Consider the following 24,686-nt stretch of genomic DNA (forward strand, 5'->3'; position numbering starts at 1 on the left):
GTAAAACAAAAATGGTATAATTAGCACACAGATATTTGAGGTCAGAACTATAAAGATGAAACATTGCTTGGAAGTGGGGTACAATTGTCTATTTTAGCAGAGTTCCAAGATGTAGCTTTTTTAGTGCCCTTTGTCAAGCTGCAATACTTTACCTGTTTGGTAAAAGCTTCACAGATGTAGCCCCCCCTATAGTATACACTGGAGCACCTGTGTGGCCCCCCTAATAAAAATGGTGTTCTTGTGTCCCACACTATAGTGCTCCAGTGTCCAGATGTGAAAACAGCTGCTCAGTGTCCTCTCCTTACACAGAATCTAGTTTGCATTTTATTCTAGTAACAAAGCCATCTACACAACACAATTCTTTGAAGACAAGTATAGGGCGTCAAAATGGTGGCCAAATGCATATGGCCTAAACAATGGTATTTTATCGTCCGAAATAACAATGTGTGATCCGAACGAATAATGTGCCCATGAACATGAAAGTTGCCATTTTAAACTGTACAACAGTTCCTAAAAGCACATGGAGCAGCACGAACGTAATAAACACAAAAAGAATAGGAACACAGCACAAATACTTACTTTTTTGCAGCACTCTCCGGATCTTTCTGTACTGCTCATGTTCTCGTAATTCCAGGTCCGACCACCGCTTCCTGAGCTGATCTTTCGATCGTCGTACCCCGAATTTCCGGTGCAGACTCCTGACCACTTTCACCATGATCTTGGCCTTTCGGACATTGTGGTTGGGGTAAGGCCCATACTTTCCATCATAGTCGGCCTTCTTCAGGATGTCCACCATCTCCAACATCTCCCCAAAGGACATATTTGAGTCCTTTAATCTCCTTCTGGATCGGGACGTTTCAGGCTCCAGCCTTTTCTCCTCCTCCTCGTTGCTGTACTTAGCACTATCCTGCTGTCTCTCCGCCATGTGCACTTCCTCCACTGCGCCGAACGAAAAGGGGCGGGGAATAGACTAGAAAGAACGTCAGGGGCGGGCGGAGTTATACGCATGCGCAGTGTGTATAAATCGTAACGCGCGCGTCTTACGTACGATCTGTGAGCGGAGGAAGGAGCATCGGAGATGCCGATCGTGATAACGAAGGTAGGATCTAAACTTGGGCCTATACTGCTTCGAAATGGAAGCCTATATTGTAACAAGATTAGGGGAGTTTGGCCTGACATTAGGGTTTGTCTTGTGTTGTGTCTTACAGAGAAAATGGATGGGTTCAACGACCACAATTTCCTGCCCCTGTTCATAGACAAGTACAGGGAGCTGCCCTGTCTGTGGCAAGTGAGACACCCCCACTATAACCACAAACAGAAGAGGCAGGCAGCGCTGGAGAAACTGCTGGAGTTGGTGAAGCCGGTGGTCCCCACAGCAACCATCCCTTATTTGAAAGCTAAAATTGGTGGCCTGCGGAGCACTTTTCTTAGGGAGCGCAAGAAGGTCACAGATTCCCAGAGGTCTGGAGCTGCAGCAGATGACGTTTATGTCCCCAGGCTGTGGTATGAGAGACTGCGATTTCTGTCAGACCACACTGAAGTCAGGGAATCCCTCTCCACTCTTCCTTCCACGCTTCCTTCCACCCCAGCTGAGGCTTCCGATGTCCTACCTGGGCCTTCCAGCCAGGAAGAAGTGGAGGAGCCCAGCTGGAGTCAGGTATAGAATTCTTCTACAGATTTCTGGTCAATAAATAAATGATGTTTATTAGATGTTATTATTGATCACTAATTGCTGATTAAAAAAAGTTCTTTACATATCAATAGACAGTAGTGGGCACCCAAAATTGGAACAAGAATGAAAACTGCTGGGCTCAGAAGGATAGTCTGTTATATTTGTTAACATTCAATTTGCAGCAGTCAGGAGGTGAAAATTGTGTGTGATTGATGAATAAAAAACTAAAACTATGTCCCTTTTTCATACACAGGAAGACCTCAGCCAGGAGGAGGCTGTGGAATGTGGCAGCCAGGAGGAGGCGGGGATTATTAGTGTCAGCCAGGAGGAGGCGGGGATTAGTGGCAGCCAGGAGGAGGCGGGGCTAAGTGTCAGCCAAGAGAAGCCAGGGACAAGTCGCAGCCTGACTGAGTCTCAGGTCCCTCCCCTCCGCCTGCCATATAAACGAGCCAGGAAGGCCACTCCGAGTCCCGTGCAGGATTCAGCGTACAGGCTGATCCAGGAGGCTTCGGCGTCCCTCCGAGCCTTCCCCAGTCCTGAAGAGGCCTTTGCCTGCATGGCTGCCACAAAATTGCAGGGCATGCAGGAGGGTCAACGCAAGATCTCTGAGGACCTGATTTATAAAGTCCTTCGTAAGGGGTTGAGTGGGGAACTGACACACAAGACGGATGTCATTGGGAGGGACGATCCTCCTCCTCCTCCTGCTGCCACAACTCCACCACCACAGCCAAAGCCTGTAAGGAAGCATGGAAAGAAGACCAAAGAGTGATGGCCCTGGGTTCAGTCTGGTCTGACAGAAGATGCAGTCTCTCGTATGACCACAGCCTGGGGACACAGATGTCATCTGCTGCTTTCCGAATCTCTGGGACTTCTGGACCAGACTGCCCTCCCTTAGATAAGGACTCCTCAATTTTGCTTTTAAATAATTGATGTGTGCCCTGGGGGTCCAAGGCTTCGCCCACTTCTGCAGTTTCTCCAGCGTTGCCTCCCTCTTTGTTTATAGTTGTGAGCCCTTAATAAAATTTTTTTAGGGAAATTCTACTCTCCTATGTGTGTTTTCATCCAAAAAGGACAGTTTGTTGGTGAGGATTCAGGTACATTTCTAAAGTACAACGTGAAATTAACAAGGTACAACAACACCAAACAATCTCCTACAGATTAAATAGAACAACATATTAGTGGTGTTGTGGGAACTTGTCACCAAAAACACACACAAACATTTTCGGGAGTACAAATCAAAATCACCAAAAAAATAAATAAATAAAAAAGAGAAACACAAAAAAAGAATCTACAAAAAAAAATTTTGGTGTCAGATGTGAGAAATCTAAATATATTGAGGGAATCCCGATAAATAGTAACGAAATAAGTTTGTGAGAAGTGTGTGTGAATATGAGCATCAAAACTACTTAATTCTTGTCACATTATAAAGAAGAGAGTGCGCTGTATTAAACCATTTTGAACATTGCAGCGTGACGAAAGTGCTGTATCCATTCCGAACGCTACGTTTACCAGAACGAGCTGTCCCGTGCCGGAATTTCTTCTGAGCATGCGTGGCACTTTGTGCGTCGGAACAGGCCACACACGGTCGGAATTGACACGATCGGATTTTGTTGTCGGAAAATTTTATCTCCTGCTGTCCAACTTTGTGTGTCGGAAAATCCGATGGAAAATGTCCAATGGAGCCAACACGGTCGGATTTTCCGACAACACGCTCCGATCGGACAATGTCCATCGGAAAATTCGACCGTGTGTACGGGGCATAAGTCTTTTATATTTGCATTGGGATCAGCTTTAAAGTGTATGTCCACTTTTGCAGCCAAATTGGGATAACACCTAAAGCATATTTGTTACATGTTTCCAATCACATATCATCACTTTAAAATCATTTAAAATTTGCTGCTTACCTTATTAGTCATTGTTTCATGCTAAAAAATCGTAACTTTCTGTTCTATGAAATGTTAAAGAGGGGTCTGTGGGAAGTTATATTTACAACAATTAACCCTGTCTGTACTGTGTTTGCAGATTTCATTATCATTTTGTGGCAGTGCTTTGCCCTATCAGGGTGTAAACAGAGTTGATGACCAAGGATTCTCATCCAGGCAGATTGAGGGACTTTAGGGGGCTTTTGCCATTTAGAGGAAACTGGCTTTTCAGTTTCCTCATTGTTTAGTAAAATCTGTTTTGGAACCTGGAGCTCGGAGATTTCATAGTGATCTGGGAGGGATGAAAACTCAAATCCTGGGTCCTGGTTTTCGGGAGCCACCATCACACTCATACCTCCCAACCATCCCGGATTCTTTATGCCTGTGCTGGGATTTGATTTACATCCCAGTGTCTCATGAGTCCGGGCTAAATCCTGGAGCCCATTGCCCATTGCCACTAACCCTTCTAACATGGGCACACTAGTGCTGGCAGCTGTTGCCCCTACCTTGCCTCTCTTGCCCATACACTGACCCCCTGACTGGCAGCCGGCATCTCTCCCAGTTGGCTGCCTGTAAATTCACCCACTGCAGAGCAGACACATACACTGCAGAAGCTGCCTTCTCCGAAGCTCTAACAAGTTCATGTACACAGGGCAGGAGGAGGAGCCGGGGAGGAGGGACACCATTGTGCATGAACCTGCACTGATCTGAGGTCTGTACAAGAGGGGAGAAGTCAGTGAATGGGAAGGAGAGAAGACAGTGGCCGGGAATGGGAGAAGACTGGGCACGTGCCCTTGGGTGCCCTCACTAGCACACCCCTGCCAGGCAGGTTAGTGAAGCCAGGTGCCGTAATTTCTTCTAGCATCTAGCTCTGGGAGTCAGCCCAGATTTGTGGGACAATGGGATTTTGGTCAAATTTTAGGAAGGTCCTGCCAAATCCAGGATGGTTGCTAGAAGTGTGGAGAGGATTTGTGCTGGGAGGAGGGACTAGGGGAAGGAGGATTTGAAGAGGTGGAAGAAAGGTTTTTGCCGGGATGAAAGAGGGAAAGATTTGTGCTAGCAATGGAGAGAGAATTTGTGCTAGGAGTGGGGGATATTTGGGAAGGAGGATTTGTGCTCAGGAAATTTGTTCCAGGATGAGGACTTGTCCTGGGAAGGGTGATTGGGGGGGTGTCGAAAAAGATTTGTGCTGAAAGGGGGGATTTGGGGGAGAGGATTTGTGTTAGAAGTGGGGAAAGGATTTACGCTAAAAGGGGGGGGGATTTTTGCTACACCGGGTTTTTGTTTTTTTATGCAGGCGGGAGTGGAAAATTTTTGCTGAAAGTGTACAGTGGGGGATACACTGTATTGTACATTATATATTTCTCACCAAAGTGTTCGTTGTCTCAACAGTTACTGGTTTCTAAGCAGTCCCTGACTATTATAATAAAGTTCTTCTGTAAGGTAGGCTCAGACAAAGTGTTAGCTCACTGGGGGTGATTTCCGAAAGCCGTGCGGCATCAGCAGAGGCGCGCGGTGAGGCGCAACGCACATTTCAATATTTACTAAATGGTGCGCCGGTAACAGAGCACGAATCCCCCATTTACTATAGCAATCTCGGCGCACGGGAGAATGCAATCTGTGCGCCACCATGAACATGTCACACGGCTTCTCCAAATCAATATTGACAGAAGATGGAGGTGCCAATATTATGGGGTGATGTGAGGAAGTTTAGTAACAACTGCCCAAGTAACAAATATGCCCAAAATAGAATGAGAAAGTAACTTTTTCAGAGAAAGCCTACTGTGCCTGAAAATACGTTTATAACTGCGTGAGATCAATGTAAGCGTGAGATCGATGTAAGCAGCTCTTGCGCTCGTTCACATGCGTTTGTTCACTGCGCTGCCAAAATATTAGTAAATGTTAAGCAACGTACATGCAATTGCACGGGTTGAACTGGCGCACCTCTAATCTTGACATTTTTTTTCTACGCTGGTTCACCTTTATGTATTTTTTTAAGGAGATTTGCACACAGGTCATGTTAGCATGTTACGTTGCAAACATGTGACATGCACCTTGTTAAAATTATGTAAAAAGACTCTCGCTCCTCTAGATCCTCCTAAAAGGGCATTTAACCTTCCCCCTCTAATATATATGATTTCCTTGGGCTAGTTTTTGCTTTTAAAGGGGAACTCCACGCTCCATTCTCCAATGCTCTTGTCTCCCCCCTCTAATCCCTTGGATTTCCATGGGCTAACTTTTGATTTTAAAGGGGAACTCCACACTCCATTCTCCAATGCTCTTGTCTCCCCCCCTAATCCCTTGGATTTCCATGGGCTAATTTTTGCTTTTAAAGGGGAACTCCACACTCCACTCCATTCTCAAAAGGCTGTGAGCTGCCTTCACCAATCCAAACCACATCCTTTTTTCAGAGCATACAACAGGGCCAGCTAGGAAAGGGACTCAACATAGCTGGCTGCCTTTTGGCTCAGCCCAATACCAACCACAAAGCACATTGTACCCACTAGTTTAAAGGGGCTTTCCACATTCCGTAAAGCCCCCTGTCTGCAGCCCCCCACAACCCCAGCCTAGGGTTGCGTGGAAGAGGCCCTTGTCCCCCTGAATATGGGAACAAGGTGGTTGACTTTTGGGGTGACTGAGCCCCTCCTGCCCTTAATCATCCACCCCTCTTTCATGGGCAGGCTTGCTGTGTGCTTGGCAAAGGGTTTGTTAGTGTGTGGGAGGCCTAATAGCCTTGTATGTATTGGAGGGGGCAGGCTATTTTTTGTTTTGGGTTAAACTCTTGGCGATTTGTAGTTTTCTCTAAAGCCATAAATCTTTGAAGCAGCATTTTGGATACATGCTACAGATGCACCACTTTACAGGCAGAATAAGCGCCCCCCCCCCCAAGTTACTAGCTTTTAAGCAATTTAGCATTTTTAAAGGCACTTCTCCTTGTTTCATTTTTGGGGTTGTCCAAATTGGTGACATTGATATATGTCCCTCAGGGTGGGTCCTTGGCCCCATACCTATTTTAAGGCCAATAACTAGAATATAACTCAGCCAAGTGGGGACTAACAAAATTAACAAGTCAGTTGCCATAGACTGCAATGGTATCTGTTGTATAACTTTTGCCCATGTTAGGCTCTTTGTTTGTTCCCCTGGACCGGGGGGTGTTTGTCCCATCTGTAATTTTGTAGCATGCTGGATGATGTGCTTCATTTTGGACAGGGGGATGGCTTATTTTGTGCTAGCTGCATTTGTGTTGTTCTGAGCATGCTCAGGGACTGTTTTTTTTCTGTGGCTTTTGGTGTGTGAAATGCATTTGGGTTGGTCTGGGCATGCTCAGGGACTTTGTTTTTTTTTTTGTGCTTTTTATGTGTGAACAGCTCAGAGAGTGTGTTTTCGTCAGAAACCATGAAATCAGACCGAGACAGAAGTACAGTTAAATCACAAAGTAAATAGAACAAACATAGTCAAAACATAGCCAGAGTTCAGGAACCAGAACGGATAGCAAGACAAGCCAAACGTCAGGGAGCCGGAGATGAGCGTAGTAAAACAGTAAGCAGGATCTGGAGCCAGAAGGGATGTCAGTCAAGCAAGTCTTTTAACAGGAATGCAGGAGATAGTCTCTGTGATGTTGACTAAGGCAAAGGCAGAGATCCTCTGGGCTGCATGGCTTAAGTAGGCAGGGCTGACGAGCAGGATATCATCAACAGCTGAGTAACTGTGGAGAGATAGAAGCTTGCAATTAGCCGTCAGCTAAGCGGCCAGCTCATAGAAGGAAGGGCTGAGCCCAGCCCTGACGGTTTTTTGGGATAGTAATTTAAGGACATCCTTAACCACTTGCCGACCGCCTAACGCAGATATACTGCAGCAGAATGGCACGGGCAGGCAAAATCATGTACCTGGTACCTGCCTCTGTAATGTAAACAGCGGCAAAGGAAGTGATGTCATCTCTCCTGGTGTCGGTCTTTTTCGTTCCGGTGCGAGGAGAGAAGACATCAAGTAAGTACACCAAACACCACACGTACAGTAGAACACTCTAGGAACACACTTTTCACCCCCCATCACCCCCCAATCACCCCCCCCGGATCACCCCCCTGTACCCCCTGTCACAGTGACACCAATAGCATTTCTTTTTTTACTGATTATTGCATTGGTGTCAGTTTGTGACAGTTATAAGTGGTAGGGCAGTTAGTGTTAGCCCCCTTTAGGTCTAGGATACCCCCCTAACACCCCCTAATAAAGGTTTAACCCCGTGAATACCCCCCCCGTTGCCAGTGTCACTAAGCGATCTTTTTTCTGATCGCTGTATTAGTGTCACAGGTGATGCTAGTTAGGGAGGTAAGTATTTAGGTTTGTCGTCAGCGTTTTATAGCGTCAGAGACTCCCTTATACTACCTAATAAAGGTTTTAACCCCCTGATTGCCCCCTAGTTAACCCTTTCACCAGTGATCACCGTATAACTGACGAAGGTTTAACCCCCTGATCACCCGGCGGTGATATAAGTTAGGTTTTAGGGTCAGATAGGGTCTGCGTCGCCCCAGGCAGTGTCAGGTTAGCGCCAGTACCGCTAACACCCACGAACGCAGCATACACCTCCCTTAGTGGTATAGTATCTGAACGGATCAATATCTGATCTGATCAGATCTATACTAGCGTCCCCAGCAGTTTAGGGTTCCCAAAAACGCAGTGTTAGCGGGATCAGCCCAGATACCTGCCAGCACCTGCGTTTTGCCCCTCAGCCCAGCCCAGCCCACCCAAGTGCAGGATCGATCGATCACTGTCACTTACAAAACACTAAACACACATAACTGCAGCGTTCGCAAAGTCAGGCCTGATCCCTGCGATCGCTAACAGTTTTTTTGGTAGCGTTTTGATACAGTCGCTAACAGTCAGGAGCTTTTTAACCTGTGAGTCTCACTAGTGTACCACTAAATTTAGAGCCCAAAATGGCAAATCGAAGGTACACTAGTGAAGAGGCCTACATGTTTCTGAACATGACAGATAGTGAAGAGGAAGTCACTCATCTGTCAGATTCAGGCTCAGAATATGATCCTGTAGACGACAGCGGCTCCATGACAGATAGCTCTGACGACGGAGTTGTGGTCCCTGCCAAGGTCAGGCGTACCAGACCCCGAACTTCTTCTTCTGTCCTTGATGTGCAAGAACCGCAGGTCCCTCGTATGGAGCAGAGCAGTACTAGCGCCGCTATTCCTTCTGGTGAAGCACCAGTGGCCTAGTACACCCTGGTCGTACGTCCAGCACTGCAGTAACACGTGGTGACGTGGCGAGTCCCATAAGTGCAGTTCAAGCTGGTGGGGTGGCAAGCACAAGTAGTGTCCTGCTGCCACCAAGAAGATGAACACAGGCCCCTCGTGCCCATAGTGCCCTTCCTGCTGCATTCGCCAATCCTAATTGGGAACCCACCACTTCTGCAGCACCCGTACTTCCCCCATTCACTGGCCAACCCGGCATTCAGGTGGAAACAGTTGATTTTACATCACTTGATTTTTATTCACTGTTTTTCACCGAATATCTCTATAGATCTATTGTGGACCAAAGCAATTTGTACGCTGGTCAACACATCGCCACTATTCCCCAGTCCTCCCTTGCCAGAGATTGGAGACCAATTATGGTTTTCGAATTTAAGCTCTTTCTGGGCCTTTCCCTCAACATGGGCATAACTAAAAAGAGTGAGTTGCGGTCATATTGGTCCACTGACCCAATTCACTATATGCCCTTGCTCTCTGCCTCCATGACCAGGGCACGATACGAGCAGATCTTGCGGTTCATGCACTTCACTGACAATGAACTCTGTCGTCCTCGTGGAGACCCTGGATACGATCGGCTCTACAAAATTCGGCCCCTCGTAAACCACTTCAACCAACATTTTGCAGACTTGTTTACTCCCCATCAAGCTGTCTGCATTGTTGAGTCCCTGATTAAGTTTTATGGCCGCTTGTCATTCAAACAGTACCTTCCCAGCAAGCGTGCCAGATACGGGGTCAAGATGTGTAAGCTCTGTGACAGGGCCACAGGCTATACATGTAGTTTTATGGTTTACGAGGGAAAAGATAGTCACGTAGAGCCGACAAACTTCCCTGACTACATAGGAAGCGCTGGCAAGATTGTGTGGGATTTGGTGTCACCCTTATTCGGAAAGGGGTACCACTTATATGTGGACAATTATTTCACGAGTGTGCCACTTTTTAGTCACTTGTTTGATCAGCAGATTGGAGCATGTGGCACCGTGTGACCTAATCGCCGCGCTTTACCCCATCGGCTTGTAGATTCCCGTCTTAGGCTGCGGGAGAGAGCCTGCTTGAAGTGTAATAACTTGCTCGCTATGAAGTGGAGGGATAATAAGAATGTTTTCATTCTTACCTCCCTTCATGCAGACACGACGGTCCAAATTACTACGGCGATTGGTGTTGTGGAGAAACCCCTCTGTGTCCACAAATATAACCAAAATATGGGAGGGGTGGACCAGTTGTTGGTGCCGTACCTAATTGCCGTAAGGCCAGACGCTGGTACAAGAAGTGTCTATTTATTTCAATTGGCTTTGCTGAACGCTTATGTGCTATACAGAGCTTCAGGACAGACTGGATTCTTCCTTAAAGTGGGGGTCCACCCACACCGCCAAAAAAAAAAAATATTAAAAGCCAGCAGCTACAAATACTGCAGCTGCTGACTTTTAATACATGGCCACTTACCTGTCCCAGGGTCCAGCGATGTCGGCAGGCGACGCCGAGAACCCGCTCGGTTCTCGGCAGCTGCCGCCGCCATCCTAGGTGAGGGGATCAGGAAGTGAAGCGTTGCGGCTTCACTTCCCGGTTCCCTACTGTGCATGCGCGAGTCACGCTGCGCATCGTAAGTGGTCCCCGCTCTCTCCTGGGAGCTGTGTGTTTCCCAGGAGACAGCGCGGTGGGGACAGGAAGAGGCGTAGACTCCCATGGGAGTCTATGCCGGAAGTGGGTGCAAATACCTGTCTTAGACAGGTATCTGCACCCCCCTCCCCCCTGAAAGGTGCCAAATGTGACACCGGAGGGGGGGAGGGTTCCGAAAAGCGGAAGTTCCATTTTTGTGTGGAACTGCGCTTTAAATTCCAGGAAGAGATCGTCAGAGCCCTTCTGTTTCCAGACGGTGCTCCACCTCACCTTCCCTAACCAAATGCAGTAAGCCGGCTGCAGGAGAGGCATTTTCTTAATGTCCTCCCGAGTACCCCTACCCAACGAGTCCCCAAAAAAAGATGTCGTGTCTGCAGTAAGCGCGGATATATGCGTGACACCCGCTATTATTGTCCCTCCTGTCCTGACAATCCTGGTGTTTGCATTGGTGAATGTTTTGAACGCTACCATACACTAGTTGAGTATTAGCGTAGGGTACAGCACTGTACAGACTAGGACACACTTTCACAGGGTCTCCCAAAATGCCATCGCATTTTGAGAGACCCGAACCTGGAACCGGTTACAGTTACAAAAGTTACAGTTACAAAAAAAAGTGTAAAAAAAAAAAAAAACACAAAAAAATATATAAAATAAAAAAAACAAAAATAGTTGTCATTTTATTGTTCTCTCTCTATTCTCTCTCTATTGTTCTGCACTTTTTTACTGTATTCTATTCTGCAATGTTTTATTGTTATTATGTTTTTATCATGTTTGCTTTATAGGTATGCAATTTTTTATACTTTTATACTGTTTATACTTTTTTATACTGTTTACTGTGTTTTATTGTTAACCATTTTTTTGTTTTCAGGTACGCTATTCAGCTACAGAGCGGCTTTATCTATCTTGACAGCAACAGCATTTGCTCCCACGATACATAAAGATGTGGAGGTGATTTCACCACCACAATTAAAAAAAAGAGCATATATGCCGAAGCATGAGGGCAGCATGCCCCCATGCTTCGGCATATGTATATTTTAGGCACAGGTTGCGTTAAAAAATGTTTTATTTTTTACAATTTTTTTTTGTATTTGCTTTGCAGGTATGGTAAGTCTTACTGTTATACTGTAATGTTACTTTGTTTTATTGTTAACCATCATTTGCTTAGCAGGTACGCCATTCAGTTGCAGCATGGATTTATTTTTCTTGACAGCAACAGCGTTTGCTCCCACGATACATAAAGCCGTGACTCCAGCGCTGTAGGAGGTGATTTCACCACCACAGTTAAAAAAAAGAGCATATATGCCGAAGCATGGGGGCAGCAGGGGCGGAGTGGGTGGATGAAGGGAGGTATTCTAATGGTAGGCATACCCACCGATCAATCTCTCTTTTTTGTTCAGCCCACAGGCTGCATGAAAAAAAACTTTACAATATATGCCCAACAAGGACCAGCAACGTACTGGTATGTTGCTGGACTTTTAATGGTTATACCAGAATGATGCCTGCAGGTTTAGGTATCATCTTGGTATCATTCTTTTCAGCCAGCGGTCAGCTTTCATGTAAAAGCAATCCTAGTACTAAATAGCCTCTAGACTGCTTTTACAAGCAGTGGGAGGGAATGCCCCCCCACCGTCTTCCATGTTTTTCTCTGGCTCTCTTGTCCCAACAGGGAACCTGAGAATGCAGCCGGTGATTCAGCCAGCTGATCATAGAGCTGATCAGAGACCAGAATGGCTCCAAACATCTCTATGGCCTAAGAAACCGGAAGCTACAAGCATTTCATGACTTAGATTTCGTCGGATGTAAACAGCGCCATTGGGAAATTGGGAAAGCATTTTATCACACCAATCTTGGTGTGGTCAGATGCTTTGAGGGCAGAGGAGAGATCTAGGGTGTAATAGACCCCAATTTTTTCAAAAAAATGGACCTGTCACTACCTATTGCTATCATAGGGGATATTTACATTCCCTGAGATAACAATAAAAATGATTTTAAAAAAATGAAAGGAAAAGTTTAAAAATAAGATAAAAAAGAAAATAATAATAAAAAAAAAAAAAGCACCCCTGTCCCCCCCTGCTCTCGCGCAAAGGTGAACGCAAGCGTCGGTCTGGTGTCAAATGTAAACAGTAATTGCACCATGCATGTAAGGTATCACGGCGAAGGTCAGATCGAGGGCAGTAATTTTAGCAGTAGACATCCTCTGTAAATCTAAAGTGGTAACCTGTAAAGGCTTTTAAAGGCCTTTAAAAATGTATTTAGTTTGTCGCCACTGCACGTTTGTGCGCAATTTTAAAGCATGTTGTGTTTGGTATCCATGTACTCGGTCTAAGATCATCTTTTTTATTTCATCAAACATTTTGGCAATATAGTGTGTTTTAGTGCATTCAAATTTTAAAAAGCGTGTTTTTTCCCAAAAAAATGCATTTGAAAAATCGCTGCGCAAATACTGTGTGAAAAAAAAAAATTAAACACACACCATTTTAATCTGTAGGGCATTTGCTTTAAAAAAATATATAATGTTTGGGGGTTCAAAGTAATTTTCTTGCAAAAAAAAATTATTTTTTCATGTAAACAAAGAGTGTCTGAAAGGGCTTTGTCTTCAAGTGGTTAGAAGAGTGGGTGATGTGTGACATAAGCTTCTAAATGTTGTGCATAAATTGCCAGGACAGTTCAAACCCCCTCCAAATTATCCCATTTTGGAAAGTAGACACCCCAAGCTATTTGCTGAGAGGCATGTCGAGTCCATGGAATATTTTATATTGTGACACAAGTTGTGGGAAAAAGACACATTTTTTCTTTTTTTTTTTTTGCACAAAGTTGTCACTAAATGATATATTGCTCAAACATGCGATGGGAATATGTGAAATTACACCTCAAAATACATTCTGTTGCTTCTCCTGAGTATGGGGATACCACATGTGTGAGACTTTTTGGGAGCCTAGCCACGTACGGGACCCCGAAAACAAGCATCGCCTTCAGGCTTTCTAAAGGCGTAAATTTTTGATTTCACTCTTCACTGCCTACCACAGTTTCGGAGGCCATGGAATGCCGAGGTGGCACAAACTCCCCCCCAAATTACCCCATTTTGAGAAGTAGACACCCCAAACTATTTGCTGAGAGGTATAGTGAGTATTTTGCAGACCTCACTTTTTGTCACAAAGTTTTGAAAATTGAAAAAAGAAAAAAAAATACATTTTTCTTGTCTTTCTTCATTTTCAAAAACAAATGAGAGTAGTGTCTCCAAGGAAAGACATTGGTAGGGTTTTATCCTCACTTCCTGTTTGGCTATGTGACAGGAAGTGAATAAATTTGAAGGAGAAACTGGCAAACTTTGGGAGGTGTCTTCACCCTATCGAGGGTGCAGACATCCCCAAAAACTGACATGACTTCTAATCCCTCTGGACTCTATCCCCAAGCAAAAATAAGAGAGGATTTCATTTAGTTTAACTTTGCAAAGACACATTCCTAAGTTCAACTGTGATGCATCTCAATGGCCCATTTAGACCTTGTTTAAAAGAAAACACCAGTTGCCTTTCACTAGAAACATTTGTTAGTCCAGTCCTGGAAATCTGCATTTGCTTTACTATTAATTTCCATGAAAATTGGGTTCCTGCAGCTAGATGCGCCAAATGCATTTAGATGCGCAACCACTGTGTATGTGAGATGCGCAACTGCTGTGTGTGTGGAGGTATGTACCCGTGGCACATATCTGGTTCCCGGAAGCTGTGGCAGGCACACAGGAATGACATCACGCCCCTCTAGGAAGTTGCTTGTACTGCTTCTAATTTCTTCCCACCACCATGCCCTACTCACTGTTCTCCTGAGGAAGAGATGATCCTTATTTGCAAATTAAGATAATGTTTTAATTATTTTTACATGGGGTGGTGTTTGTGTGGGTCATGTGTGTATGTCTAAATGATTTGGCCTCAAAACACACACCTACTTCCTGTGTACAGATTTACTTCCGGGCCAATGTATATTTCTCCCTGCTTCAGTGTGTGTATATATAGATATATCTGTATGTATATATATATATATATATATATATAGATATAGATATAGATATATAGATATATCTATATCTATATATATATATATATATATATAGATATATATATATATATATATATATATATATCTATATATATATATATATATATATAGATATATCTATAGATGTAGGTTCTTGTGTCCACCAGCAAAGAGAAGTTGGGTAGATGCCACACTCCCAATTCTGGAGGCATAATAATGGTTTAGCACAGGGGTCTTCAAACTACGGCCCTCCAGTTGTTCAGGAACTACAATTCCCATCATGTCTAGTCATGTCTGTGAATGTCAGAGTTTTACAATGCCTCATGGGATGTGTAGTTCCGCAACAGCAAGAGAGCCGTAGTTTGAAGATTCCTGATCTCTCTAGCATGTCCTGAAAAAAGGTGGTTTATTCATGTGCCTAGTATAATGCCCAAGAAATATCGTTACGAAAATACAAGTGGGTCATGGCACATCTACATTCCAAATCTGGCACTTAAGATGGTCATGCACTATGCAATCTGATTGGGCAATCTCTGTACAACTCGATATTTAAGCAAAATAGGTAATAGGAAGACGCACTTGAACAATTAATTCAAATGATAGGAAATCAAACAGGCTCTTGCACAAAATCTAATTTATTTAAGATCTAACTGATTGCAGTGTATGGTCACCTTTAAAGATCAAGATCTGAAAATCAGAAATGTTTTTCATACTTACCGTAATTTTCTTTTCCTGGTGCCTATCCATGGCAGCATACCTGTGACAAGCTCCACCTTGGCTCCTCCCTCAGGACCGGTTAATATTATAAAAGAAAATGATTAGTGCACTCCCAGCATTCTATGTAATATAGCATACTGAGGGTAGGATTGTATGCTGCCATGGATAGGCACCAGGAAAAGAAAATTACGGTAAGTATGAAACAATTTTCTGTTTTCCTGGTGCCTCCATGGTAGCATATCTAGCTGAAATGGGTCTGATGATGCATAGTAAAAGATTTATTTAAAAAAGAATTTAAAATAGGCAAATGCCAGCCTGATAGCCTGTCTGCCAGTTTCTACAGATGAGAAAGCTGCCGGGTCTACTCTGTAACGTCTCGTAAACACATGTTGGGATGACTATGATGCTACCCTTTAGATTGTTTTGATGGATACGTCTGCTCTGGCTGTCCAAGAAGCAGAAAACAACTAGGTGGCATACAGCCCAACTGAAGAGGGGGTGCCGGTCCCCTATCCCTGTACACCTTAACCGACTTGATTATCCATGAAACTATTGTACTAGAGCAGGGATCTGCAAACTATGGCTCCCCAGCTGCTACAGAACCACAAGAAAGGACCGGAACACAGCATGTAATGCATAGGTGGAGGGAGTACATGACTGTGGCAGCAGTGGAGTTAACACAGAGGGGGAGTGTATATTAGTTAACCGAGGGGGAGGCACTAGGAGGGTCTTTATAAGTTCATCCCGCCCTGGGGGGAGTAACAGTTTTCCTGAAGAAAGTTCCCTGAAGAGCAGCATGGCTGACCTGGAGCGCCTGATGGAGCAGATGAGAGTAGAAGCAATGGTGAGAGGGGCAGCCTGGCTCCAGGACACCTTAGAGGAAGCAGTGAGGGGAACAGAGCCTGCATCTAGCAGGGGGGTAACGAGCGAAACTAGGACTCGGCGGTCGCGGCCCCCAGAGAGGTTTTCCCCTGTACAGCGGCAGCCTGGGACTCACTCCGGTCCCTCAGCGGGCCCGCCGCCAAAGAGAGTGGCAAGCGAACGGGAGGGACGGGGGAGAACCGAAGGTGGACCGAATGGCGGTCAGCGGGATGCAGCGGGAGCGGCGCAGCGGCCTAGCACAGCCAGAGTGGAGAGAAGCGTTAGCCCCGCCCCCAGAGTGAGGGAGTCGGATGTGCGCAGCGGTGCACGAGGAGAGATCCCTGGGCCTTCTGGTTCCACGGCAGGGGGTCGCAGTAGAAGCGAGAGAGGACGGCCGGGTAGAGCAGCGATAGTACCTGACGGCAGGACTGTGGTTCCCAACACCGGTCCGGGCAAGGTACAGCAAAAAACGACAGGCAGATGGGATACGTGGAGGCGGGGGTGTACGGCCGCGGTTTCCACGGCAACCTTGGTGTCCAGGCCGGGTGGGCATTCATCGGCTGAGGAGGAAGAAGGAGAGTGCATTGGGGAGGATGAGCGGTCCGGGTCAGAGGAAGAGGTGCCCCCCCCCCCCCCCTCCAGGAGGACAACAGCGGTGGAGAACAGAAGTCCGGCTGATGAGGCTACGCCTGTGCAGCCTGGTGAGTCTAATGTCATGATTTCTGTTGCAGGTCTGCCGAGTAGTGGGGGGCTGGGGGTTGCAGGTGTGAGTGAAGCTGGCAGAGTGAATGACACAAACGGGGGGCCTCTGGCTTAGGGGGTTTTCTTGGCAGGCATAAAAGAGCTCTTACAGCGTTTTGAAGCGGCAAAAAAGGGTCGCACGGGCCCGGCGGCGGCATGGGTTCCGCCGGGGGTTGCAGGTGGAGCAGAAAAAAGTGGAGGGCCGGTGGTGCAGGCCGCAGTCGCATTGCCCAGCCCAGCGGTGACAGGGAGTGGGGCCGCGGAAGGGACGGAAAAATCAGCGGAGGCAGCTGGCAGGCAGGACATAACAAGGTTGGCTGACGCGGCGAAAGGCGAGGTCTATGTTTGCTATGAGGGACCGTTAGGGTCGCACTTAAAACAAGTAGTGCGTGAAAAACTGTGAAAAGGTGAGTATGGGGAAATTTTTTCACTGCCACCATTGGAAAAATTTAATCTTGATAGAGTTAAGCCGCATGGCTCTAAGAAGGAGGATGAGGAGAAGAGGAGATATCGTTTGATCCCTAGAACGTTTGCTAACTGGTTGCAAGCCTTTGCGATTATGGCAAGTGTGATAGGGGAAAAACAACCCGAGCATTGTTCAGCACTGTTTTGTTATCAAGATGCTATTTGGTGAGGCGTACAGAGTTTATGGGGGAACAGCATGGTTGAGGTATGACGAACAATTCCGACAACGGAGGGTGGTCAAGCCGGCTCTGCGTTGGGATCACAAGGACATCAGCCTCTGGATGAAATTGATGACGACGGTGAGGGCCCCCAATCAGTTTTTTCAGGGGGGGGGGGCGGTGGACCTTCGTCCCAGGGACATTCGGTCGGAAATAGAAAAGGGGTTTGTTGGCAATACAACACCGGGACATGCAGGTTGGAGTCGCATGTAAGGATAAACACGAGTGTTCAGGGCGGGGGGATCTCACCCCGGGTCCAGAGGTTCCAAGCAGGGAAAAGCACGTACAGGAGAGACTGCAAACAAAAGGGAGGACCCCAGTGAAGGTGGAAAGGATGCGACCGTTTCTAGGTAGGTATCCGGACAGGGCAGCAGCTCAATTGTTGGAGGTAGGTTTTTTCGGTTGGCTTTAAGATCCCATGCGAGTTGACGGTAATTCCACCGGTTCCACGCAATTTGCGGTCAGCAATGCAACATCCGGATGTGTTTTGGAGAAGCTAAGGAAGGAAGTTGCATTGGGGCGGATGAGTGGCCCATTTCCAGCGGCGCCGTTTGACGATCTGGTGGTCTCGCCGCTGGGGGTGGTACCAAAAAAAAAAAAAAAAAGGAACCAGGTAAATTTAGGCTAATTCATCACCTATCTTTCCCAAAAGGGGGGTCAGTGAACGATGCTATAGATCAGGGGGCGTGCTCCGTGACCTATACTTCATTCGACGCGGCAGTGGGATGGGTCCGTCGTTACGGTTAGGGGGCCCTGATGGCGAAAGCGGATGTGGAATCTGCTTTCAGAATACTGCCGGTGCACCAGGATAGTTTTAGGCTACTAGGTTGTCATTGGAACAATGAATTCTACGTGGACAATTGCTTACCCATGGGCTGCTCAATATCGTGCGCAATATTTGAACACTTTAGCTCCTTCGTGGAATGGGTTGTGCGGGATGTGTCGGGGGTGAATTCTGTTATTCAACACCCAGACGATTTTTCTTTGTATAGGTCCGGCGGCCTCCAGGATTTGTGTGGTGCTGTTAGCCACGCTGGAGCACATCGCAGATAGATTTGGCATTCCATTGGCTGCTGATAAGACGGAGGGACCGTGAACGGTCATCCAGTTTTTTGGGCATTGTCATAGATTCGGACGCAATGGAATGCAGGCTGCCGGACGATAAGCGGGAAGATCTGAAGAGAGAAATTGCAGGGCTTTTGGGTTTAAAGAAAGTGCAGTTAAGGACACTACAGTCAGTATTGGGCAAGCTGAATTTTGCACGCCGCATATTACCGATGGGGAGGGTGTTTAGTCGCAGGCTTGCGTCTAGCACGAGTGGAATAGAATCACCGTGACATTTCGTGCGATTAAGAGAAACGCACAGGGCAGATTTGAGAGTGTGGTATATGTTTTTGGAAGCTTTTAACGGTAGGGCACTGTGGATGTCTGGTCCAGTCAGCAACTTTGACCTGGAACTATTCACGGATGCCGCAGGTTCCACAGGTTTTGGGGCATTTTTTCAGGGACAATGGAGTGCAGGACCATGGCCCCAAGCATGGGTGGAGGCAGGATTCACGAAGAATCTGGTGCTGCTGGAGTTGTTTCCGGTAGTGCTGGCAGTGGAGCTGTGAGGAACATCATTCAGGGATCTGAAGGTGCGTTTCCATGGGGACAATTTGGGGGTGGTGCAAGTTATCAACGGGATTACGGCATCATCCACGCCAGTGATCAGGTTATTGCAACACTTAGTATTGCGCTGTCTGCAGTTGAATGTTTTCATTCATGCGGTACACTTACCAGGGGTGGAAAATGTGATAGCTGATGCGTTGTATCACTTTCAGTGGGACAGGTTTCGGGAGTTGGCGCCGGAGGCGGAGCAGCAAGGAGTACCTTGTCCCGAAGGGCTGTGGGGGATAGCATTGGCCTCATCGCGGGATGGATAAGGAAGTCGGTGAGTGGGTCTACATGGGCAGCGTACTCTAAAGACTGGTGCAAGTTTACCCAGTGAAGGGATCACAATTATGCCCGGTAGAAGCAGTTCGGGAATTTTTTTTTTTTTTTTTTTTTTAAAAGTTCGTTCAGAACGACCGGGCCCCCTTTTTTGGTACATTTAAGTGGTGAATTTTTATCTAGATTTCAATTTGCGGCAGTCTTTACAAAATGCATACGGGGTTTGGGCCTGGATGAGAATGATTTCTCGTCCTATTCGTTTAGGATAGGAGCAGCTACGGAAGCAGTCAGAAACGGTATGCAGGCACCGTTATGGGATCTCTGTTATGGGATCACTGTTATGGTATCTCTGTTATGGTATCTCTGTTATGGGATCACTGTTCTGGGATCTCTGTTATGGGATCACTGTTTTGGGATCTCTGTTATGGGATCACTGTTATGGGATCTCTGTTATGGGATCTCTGTTATGGGATCTCTGTTATGGGATCTCTGTTATGGGATCTCTGTTATGGGATCTATGTTATGGGATCTCTGTTATGGGATCTCTGTTATGGGATCACTGTTATGGGGATGTGGTAAAGAAGGTGGAATATAGGAGTTTTTTATTGTTCGGTTGTTTTTCTTTTCTTCTGTTTCAGATTCGTTGCTGAGGATGGTCTGGATCATGGGCCATTCTTACGTGTCCTGGGGGGCACGGAGAGGTGATGCACGTTTTTGAGGGTAGGCAATTGGGTTTCAGCAAACGGGAGGCATGTATCAAGTGGTTGGGGTTACCCGGCATGTTGTGGGGAAGGTTGGTTGCTGAGGTTCATCGGTATGCACAACGAGATAGGCCGCCGGACGTATTAGTTATTCATTTAGGCGGCAATGACTTGTGCATTAGGGCCATGGTAGACATTAAACGGGACATAAAGTAGGACGTTTGGCAGTTGAAGGAAGCTTTTCCTAAGATGGTGATTGTCTGGTCCGACATGGTGGCGCAGACATCATGGAGGATGGCTAGGTCGGTAGAAGGTGTGAACAGGGCACGGAGAAAAATAAACAGAGAAGTGAGCAAGTTTGTGATTAATAGTGGTGGTTTAACGGTGAGACACCTTGAACTTGAGTTTGAAACCTGGAGGTATTTAAGGTCTGATGGGGTTCACTTGAACGAAGTGGGTATAGACTTGTGGGCCTTAGGTTTACAAGATGGCATACAGCGAGCACTTCGGGTGTGGAGGGGCACACAAGAATAAGGTTTTATTCTCGTGTGCTGTGGCGGGCGTTGGTCTGGGCAAGAGAAAAAAGATGGCAAAAAGTAAGAGTTTTTTTGGGAGCCAGCGTTGATATGGCTCATGATGGTGGTTCCCGGTTAATGGAGGTTAACCGGGAAGTGATAATGGGGCTCTGCGGTCATTGGTAGTCTCTGAGCCAGCTTGTCGGCTTGAGGCCTATGTGACAAATTTGATGGGACCGCAGGGTAAGTTTTTGTTATTGGACACTGATGATTATGAAGATATTGCTCAGACCAACGCTTGAGAAATTAGACAGGTTGTTTAACAGATGTTGTTGTTTTGCTGTTTTATGTTGGATATGTTTTATATCCATAGTGTTGATATTCTAAGGTATATTTGTTTAAATAAAATAGGCTGCTACGGCCTTTTATACTCCAATACCGGTGTGGTCTGAATTATTGGGGTAAGGGTTTTTAGTGGTGGCAGAAGGGCATGTTAATTACATCTGTTATCCTACAGTCAAGAAAGGACCGGAACACAGCATGTAATGCATAGGTGGAGGGAGTACATGACTGTGGCAGCAGTGGAGTTAACACAGAGGGGGAGTGTATATTAGTTAACCGAGGGGGAGGCACTAGGAGGGTCTTTATAAGTTCATCCCGCCCTGGGGGGAGTAACAGTTTTCCTGAAGAAAGTTCCCGCCCACCCTCCCTTATATTGGTAAAGTATTGTTAGGATGTAGGGTATTGTATTGTTTCTTCTACAGGTGATGGTCGCAGATACGTCGTGGCAGGGGCGGGCGTTGGTCTGGGCAAGAGAAAAAAGATGGCAAAAAGTAAGAGTTTTTTTGGGAGCCAGCGTTGATATGGCTCATGATGGTGGTTCCCGGTTAATGGAGGTTAACCGGGAAGTGATAATGGGGCTCTGCGGTCATTGGTAGTCTCTGAGCCAGCTTGTCGGCTTGAGGCCTATGTGACAAATTTGATGGGACCGCAGGGTAAGTTTTTGTTATTGGACACTGATGATTATGAAGATATTGCTCAGACCAACGCTTGAGAAATTAGACAGGTTGTTTAACAGATGTTGTTGTTTTGCTGTTTTATGTTGGATATGTTTTATATCCATAGTGTTGATATTCTAAGGTATATTTGTTTAAATAAAATAGGCTGCTACGGCCTTTTATACTCCAATACCGGTGTGGTCTGAATTATTGGGGTAAGGGTTTTTAGTGGTGGCAGAAGGGCATGTTAATTACATCTGTTATCCTACAGTCATGTCCCACGAGGTATTATAAAGCTCTGATATTCACAGACATTAGACATGATGGATACTGCAGTTCCGGAGGGCCCCAGATGATGCTTCTTTGCCCCTGTCTTTTTTTTGGGAGTATTACAAATACAGTCAGGTCCATAAATATTGGGATATCGACACAATTCTAATCTTTTTGGTTCTATACACCACCACAATGGATTTGAAATGAAATGAACAAGATGTGCTTTAACTGCAGACTTTCAGCTTTAATTTGAGGGTATTTACATCCAAATCAGGTGAACGGTGTAGGAATTACAACAGTTTGTATATGTGCCTCCCACTTTTTAAGGGACCAAAAGTAATGGGACAGATTAACAACTATCCATCAAACTTTCACTTTTTAATACTTGGTTGCAAATCCTTTGCAGTCAATTACAGCCTGAAGTCTGGAACACATAGACATCACCAGGCGTTGGGTTTCATCCCTGGTGATGCTCTGCCAGGCCTCTACTGCAACTGTCTTCAGTTCCTGCTTGTTCTTGGGGCATTTTCCCTTCATTTTTGTCTTCAGCAAGTGAAATGCATGCTCAATCGGATTCAGGTCAGGTGATTGTCTTGGCCATTGCATAACATTCCACTTCTTTCCCTTAAAAAACTCTTTGGTTGATTTCCCAGTATGCTTCGGGTCATTTTCCATCTGCACTGTGAAGTGCCGTCCAATGAGTTCTGAAGCATTTTGCTGAATATGAGCAGATAATATTGCCCAAATTCATCCTGCTGCTTTTGTCAGCAGTCACATCATCAATATATACTAGAGAACCAGTTCCACTGGCAGCCATACATGCCCACACCGTGACACTACCACCACCATGCTTCACTGATGAGGTGGTAAGCTTTGGATCATGAGCAGTTCCTTTCCTTCTCCATACTCTTCTCTTCCCATCACTCTGGTACAAGTTGATCTTGGTCTCATCTGTCCATAGGATGTTGTTCCAGAACTGTGAAGGCTTTTTTAGATGTTGTTTGGCAAACTCTAATCTGGCCTTCCTGTTTTTGAGGCTCACCAATGGTTTACATCTTGCGGTGAACCCTCTGTATTCACTCTGGTGAAGTCTTCTCTTGACTGTTGACTTTGACACACATACACCTACCTCCTGGAGAGTGTTCTTGATCTGGCCAATTGTTGTGAAGGGTGTTTTCTTCACCAGGGAAAGAACTCTTTGGTCATCCACCACAGTTGTTTTCCGTGGTCTTCCGGGTCTTTTGGTGTTGCTGAGCTCACCGGTGCGTTCTTTCTTTTTAAGGATGTTCCAAACAGTTGATTTGGCCACACCTAATGTTTTTTGCTATCTCTGATGGGTTTGTTTTGTTTTTTCAGCCTAATGATGGCTTGCTTCACTGATAGTGACAGCTCTTTGGATCTCATATTGAGAGTTGACAGCAACAGATTCCAAATGCAAATAGCACACTTGAAATGAACTCTGGACCTTTCATCTGCTCCTTGTAAATGGGATAATGAGGGAATAACACACACCTGGCCATGGAACAGCTGAGCAGCCAATTGTCCCATTACTTTTGGTCCCTTAAAAAGTGGGAGGCGCATATACAAACTGTTGTAATTCCTACACCGTTCACCTGATTTGGATGTAAATACCCTCAAATTAAAGCTGAAAGCCTGCAGTTAAAGCACATCTTGTTCGTTTCATTTCAAATCCATTGTGGTGGTGTATAGAGCCAAAAAGATTAGAATTGTGTCGATGTCTCAATATTTATGGACCTGACTGTAGGTTAGATGAAAGTCTGAAGGGAGTTGTGACTTGAAGATAGTGTCTTAGTACCGAAGTAATATCGTCTTTATGAAGAAGGTCATAATTGGAATTATCTGAAAAGATTGGCAGGGCCCAAGGATCGGAGATAGTAGAGGAAAAGGAGAACTTAGGGATGAATCCATGTACTGTTCTAAGTTCCACTCCAATCCGAGTACAAAAAATAATATTATTGTCTTCTGATCTCATAGCCTGAAGTTCTGATTCTCCCCAGCCCGATGCCATCGCCACAAAGGAAAATAGTTTTGAAGTGAGATTTCACAAGGGTGCTGAATCAGATGGGGCAAAAAGTTTCTTTGGATAAGGGCTTCAGAGTGATAGAGAGATCCCAAGTGGGAAAGATTTGTTTTAATGGGTGGGCTTATCTTCTTCACTGTCTTGAATAATTAGATTATTAAAGGATCTTTGGCCCATCTCTTGTTGTCACAGCAGAGATTGCCACCAGCTGTACATTTAAGTTGCTTAATCCTAATCCTAAATCAAGGTCTGCTTGCAGGAACTCAAAGAGATGGGAGGAAGAGGGTACATCAGGATTGAAGTTTTGCCATTTGCGAAAGATCTAAACTTATTCCAAACCTTGTCACATGTATTGTTCATTGAAGGCTCCTGTGCTTTGAGCAGAGTTGAAACAACTCTGGAGGAACATCCTAATGATTAAAGCCTCTGTTTTAACATTCTAATGTGAAGGTTCAATCTGTGAGGATTCTGATGGGTGTGATGCCTTGAGCCAGAAGAAAGGGAATCAGAGGAATATTTACCGGAGGCTGGACACTAAGAAATATTGCCCTAGGGAATCATGGGTCTCCCCGCAAATATGGCAGGACTGTTATCACCGTTTATTGTTGATATTGCAAGTCCTGAGATAATTTTCAATGTAGGAGGCTGGAGGAGGCCTAAATTAGATTGAATGCCCAAGGACTTGACAGGGCATCTATTGCTTCTGCCCAAGGATGAGGTAGATGTGAA

This window comes from Aquarana catesbeiana, linkage group LG11, assembly GCF_042186555.1.
Source record: "Aquarana catesbeiana isolate 2022-GZ linkage group LG11, ASM4218655v1, whole genome shotgun sequence".
In the NCBI taxonomy this organism is placed as follows: Eukaryota; Metazoa; Chordata; class Amphibia; order Anura; family Ranidae; genus Aquarana; species Aquarana catesbeiana.